Raw genomic sequence first — 5,753 nt, forward strand, 5'->3', positions numbered from 1 at the left:
CAACAATCAATATACAACCCAACCTTCATCTCCTTCAACATCAACAACTATGGCCCATAATTGTGGAAAGAATAAAGATTTGATTTTTTCCATGTGTTTGTTGAAGTTCTACTCTAATAGCTGTTAAATCTGCAGATGTTGTACTAGATTATTGATTATTTTATTTTAATAAAAATGTCAAATATTTTAAAATTTTCAATCCACAAATTTTTGATAGACCATTTTGAAAATAATGAAAACGATAACCCTCCAGTTCATAATATTATTTGAACAAATACTGATTTGGAGAATGAACACGGTCCATTAGTATCAATCACCACAATCTTGCACCAGCATTGTGAACCTTCTTAGTGAAAACCAAGTTATTGTGGTTAATTTTTCATTTTATTTTGATGAATCAATTTATTGTTGTTGTTGTTGTTGTTGAAGCTTGCTGTTGGTTCTAAATTCTAACAAGTGGAGAATGAAAACCTATTAAAATGATGCTAATCTTTAAATCTAAAAGAAACAGAAGAAAAAGTCAAAGGCCAAAGCATCAACGATTGATTTTGCTACTACAGGTTGATGAACATAACATCTAAGCCATGTTTGATGCTTTGACACTGGAAACACACTTAACCTTTGTTGTAATTTAAGTCACAAAGGAAGAACGTGAGAAAACAGATTTTCCAATTTGAGAGAGGTTTAAGGTCTCAAGGAGAGAGAGGATTTGCCACATATGCCTTAACCCTCAATTGCAGGTCAAAAGGAGGGGTTCACCCGTGGACCCTTATAAATAAGGTCCATATTAGGGGTTCCCTATATATATATATATATATATATATATATATATTAGTTGTTAGTTCACTTCATGTGCAACCAATGCAAGTGGAAGACAACTTAGCTCAGGCAGAGAAACAAGCAGATGATCATCGAATTCCTGACATGCATATCAATGATCCTTGAAATGATGCAATGATAGATTTAGATTATATATGAGAATACGAATTTACTCCCAACATATCTCACGACTTGGAGATTCTACAGTCGCATTGGAACGACAAAGATGTTAGTGCTAGTGTGCCTCAGTTTATACCGACAAGGAAGAGAGAGTGGTAGCTATAAATTATTTAAAGAATTGGTATGCTGCTATGGAAGAGCCTATCATTGAGGTAATGTACAAGAAAAACAAGAAGCAAAAGAGTTTTCCAATTCATTTTAACTGTTCTAAGGGCAAGCTTCCAAATTGATTCACCTTCTCTTTTTGTTTATGTTTCTTTTGTTGTTCCTTTTATTTTAGCTTATATTTAGGGTGTTGTAGTTGATTCTTCTTCTACACGACATTCGATAAGAATCTAAATATAATCCCCTAAAAAAGAATCTAAATATAAATTTCCTTTTATTTTTCTTGTAATTTATTTTTTCTTTTTTTTTTGAACAAGCAAAAATGGAATATATTAGAAACAAAAAAGGATACTCAAGCACAAGGTGTGCTCAAGAATCCTCAAACGTACAGAGTACACAGTACATAGTCCAAAAAAAGAGAACACAAATACAGGCTAACCAATTCCCAAACAAACAAACGGGCTCGAACACCACATATGAAAATTAGGCCGAATGGAAATATTAGTTCATCCACCAGAAAGAATGTAATTTGACTTTCTCTACCAACTGATGGATGGTGCTCTCCTTATTTTTGAAGACCCGACTGTTTCTTTCATTCCAGATAACCCACACACAGCACATCCAAATAAGCTGTATAAAAGAACGAGAAGCACGCAATCCACCTGCTGAATAAACAAACTGATAAAAATGAGCTGACACACCAAACGGCTCCGCTGTAGAAACGCCCAACCAGTACCGAATCTTGCCCCACAAAGCTGCAAAAAAAGGACACGAAAGTAACAAATGTTGGGCAGACTCGTTATCGGCACACCCCACCACACAATGTTGACTGGCATGGGCAGACTCCTTATTTTTTCTTTTGCTTACGTGTTCATTTATATTTTTCTTTATAAGTATTTTTACAGATCGGGTCAAGACCAAATCGTTAGAATATATATAGTAAATCTTTTCAATGTCACTAATGATTATTTTATAATTGTCTTATATGAACTTTAAACTTTGTCCCTACAAGTTACAAAATGAAGCTCTTTTTTTGACCGAAGCAAAATTAACTATTATCATTAATCAACTAATGTTCAATACAAAATGAAGCTCTTATCATTGAATCGACATCTTATAAGATGAATAATATTGTATTAGATCTGATGTTTATAAAAAATATTTTTCATAAATAATTATAAATCAACTAAGTATTATGTTCAATGATTGTATAATATATTAGATACTCTATTAAACAATTTCTTTCAACGGATTGTCTCATAGTTATTATTTAGTTATGAAAAATAAATTATAATTGAATATTATTATTACATGTGATGTTTTGATACATAAAATTTACTTTTGACTAAACCTGGTTAATATTATAGTAGATGCATACAGTATTACCAAATACTATTTTAATTATCATAAAAATGTTCTTTGCTTTAAATCATGGTATGCACTTTCATGTATTAGGTAAAGCGTAATAATATTCATGAAAATTGTCTGCCAACTAAACTCAGAAACTCCAATCGATCTTTTACTAAGGTTTTCGAAAACCTAATCGCTGAAATCAATAAAGAAAAAGAAATTAGTTATCCAATCAAAAGGCACAAATATAATCCATACCTGAAACACCGGTCTGTAATCACAAAGCACGTGAAGAACAATTTCATTAACATTCCCACAACAGGGACAAGTAGCTGAAACACCCGTCCCCCACCTACTACGACGGTAGTTTGAAAGAATGCGACCAAAAGCAACTAATCACATGAAAGTTTGAATACGGTGGGGTCCCCTCCATCCCCAAAGTATTTTCCATTCCCCATCCAAAGTAGATTGGTCCTGAACAAGTAAATTGTAAGCACTCTTAATTGTGAATTGATGCATACTAGTTCCTCTCCACCATGATCGTAGAACTGGAAGCTTTGAGCTCTGCGGACCTCAACAAATCCGAAATAGAAACATGAAAACAAAGGTACATTAAAATGATACACTTATCAAAACCAGCTCAACTCTGGCGGTAGAAGAACAACGACAGACGCGAAGCAGGAGTGACGAACCAGAGAGATAAGGCCACAATACATGGTGGAGCAGATCTAGCACTGACATGAAATTCTGACCCGCGAACAAGATCTGACAGTGAAGCACGAATAGACCAGGAAAAGAACCGACAACCACCGTTGGAGAAGGCGGCGTCGGGTTTCCCAGGTTCAAAACCAACGTTTCGATACCAGCTGGAGCAGCAACACAGTCGTACTGAACGCCGACGGTGGCTAAAGACCCAACGACTGAATCTACACATCCCTTGACCTCCGGCAAGGAACCACCCTTCGAACCTTTGAAAGACGACGTTAAAGACGACGGACTGGAAAGACGGAGGGAACGTCGGAGGAAGAAGGGTGCAATGGTGATGCGAAGAAAAGCTCTCCTTCACCACCATCTCCTAAATCTACATCGTTGTGGTTGAATTTAAATAATGGAGGTGCGGTGGTTGTGGATCAGATGAGTTTAGCAAGAGGGAGGAGCGGCGGCTGTGGAAAAGGGCGAACAAGAGCGACGACTGTGTGTTTCCTAAATCCAATTAAAATAAGACTATCCTACTATAATAAAAACAATATTATCTATATTCGATATAAAGGGGATAAATTAAGGGGTTATTTTTCATTATCCTAATTATACCCTTAAACAAAAGTTTCTATATTAATATTATATTGTTGATGCTATTAAAAAAGATAGTTTATTTATTTTATATTTGTTAAATTTTTGTTGTCGTTGAAAAATATAAACATGATTTGTTAGGTTTGTTATAGTTTAAAAGTCATAAATATTTGTACTTATTATTCTAATCAAAATCAAAATATCATATTTGTTAATCTCTGGAACTAGTTTGCCTCTATTTTGAAATGCTCACTTCAATTTCAAAATAAGGAAGATATTTGGGTTGTCTGCAAAAAAGCTTCTAATCCTTAATGCAGGGTGGTGATCACATCAGCTTTAATCAACCTTCTCAATGTTGTTTGGTTTGCTAGAAACCAAGCAAGATTTAATGACAAAATAATCAATTAGAGGAGTTCTATCTCTGTCATTTCCTCCAACACAACCATTGCAGGAAATGTTACAAATAAAAAGGCCTCTTCCTCTATGTTTGATTTTGCAATCCTGAAAAAATTCAATGCCTGCATTCATCCCCCAAATGCCCCTAAGATCATTGAAGTCCTTTGGAACCCTCCTATCCTCAACTGGATTAAGTGTAATACAAATGGACCAGCCACTAATACTGCTTCAGCTTGTGGAGGTATATTTAGAAACAATGATGCAAAGTTTATGCTGTTTTGCTGAAAATACTGGAACTGGAAATGCTTTCTATGCAGAACTTGCTGGTGCCATGAGGGCTATTGAATTAGCCTGTCAATATTAGTGGAGCAATTTATGGCTAGAATGTGATTCTGCTCTAGTGGTGAATGTTTTATAAAAACAAATCTCTTGTGCCTTGGAAGATAAGAAACAGATGAGACAACTGCTTAGGGAAGATTAGAAACATGATTTTTTTTTGTTACTCATGTCTATAAGGAAGACAATACTTGTGTTGACACTCTAGCAAACTTAGGGTTAACTCTTCCTCATTTCACTATCTGGACTGAGTTACCTTGGTGTATAAGGTAGTATTTTGTTAGAGATAGATTAGGGATGCCTAATTATAGATTCACTAATCCCTGAGGTGGTTTTAGTTTGGTCCCCAACCTTTTTTTGTACTTCCCTTTCCTTTGTTAATATATTTTGGGTTGCCCTAGCTTCCTGCTAGGCTTCCTTCTTTGGTTAAAAATCAAAATATCATATAAAATACCGTTTTTAATTGATATGCATTAGCATAATAAAAAGAGTGGGGTGTCCGTCTTTCTACTAGTTAACAATAATGATATTTGAACACCACAACTTTTTCTACAAACATTCAATATACTCCTTTCATTCCATAATAAGTGAGCATTTTGTAAAAAAATATTGTACTAAAATAACTTACCAAATTCATTTTTCAATGCAATATTAATTATTTTTTTTCAATTATAACTTTAATTAATACTACTTTCATCACTTCTAATTCAATATATTGCACTTTGCATTTATGATGATGAAAAATACACTAATACTTAACAAGAGTATTTATAACCATTTTTCTCTATCATTCCGTATACATTTTTCTTAATATATGTGAAATGATCAAATAACTCACTTAATTTAGAACGGAGGAAATATCATTTTCTTTTATATATCTATCTTCATATTCTATCATCAATCAATCATATATATCCTATCATTCTCTTTTATGTTTATCTCTCTTAATGCGTATAGATTATTGTGGTGTCTAATAAACATTTTTCTTTAATTAATGTACCTGCCATTGTTAATATATGAATGAGGCCGTAAAGTTCCATGAAAAAATAAACTGTGATTCTAATTTTTTTTTTTTATTATAAATATATTACATTTTTATATCTTTCCCTCATTTCCCCCTCTATTATATTATTAACAACTTTACCCACGTTGCATTTACTGATGGACAGCTAAAGTAATCCACAAGTGGCATGATATTGATACAGCTAATTATTCATGAGAGTAGTTGATGTTGCTTTCCAATCATAAGGACAGTTTGGAAGAATCTCTCAAGAAAA

At 33.7% G+C, this 5,753-nt stretch overlaps 1 long non-coding RNA gene across 1 annotated transcript; it reads right to left on the minus strand.

Annotated features, from left to right (window-relative positions):
- Nucleotides 1–1,735: 1,735 nt before the first annotated feature.
- LOC146917281 (uncharacterized) lies at nucleotides 1,736–3,669 on the minus strand. The gene is made up of 2 exons (XR_015014151.1): nucleotides 2,713–3,669; nucleotides 1,736–1,859 (listed from the first exon to the last, which is right to left on the minus strand). It is a non-coding gene; the product is annotated as an uncharacterized LOC146917281 (long non-coding RNA).
- Between the last annotated feature and the right edge of the window lie 2,084 nt (nucleotides 3,670–5,753).

This window comes from Medicago sativa, chromosome 6 (genome assembly GCF_051527215.1).
Source record: "Medicago sativa cultivar Bolivia chromosome 6, Bolivia_mono, whole genome shotgun sequence".
Classification (NCBI taxonomy): Eukaryota; Viridiplantae; Streptophyta; class Magnoliopsida; order Fabales; family Fabaceae; genus Medicago; species Medicago sativa.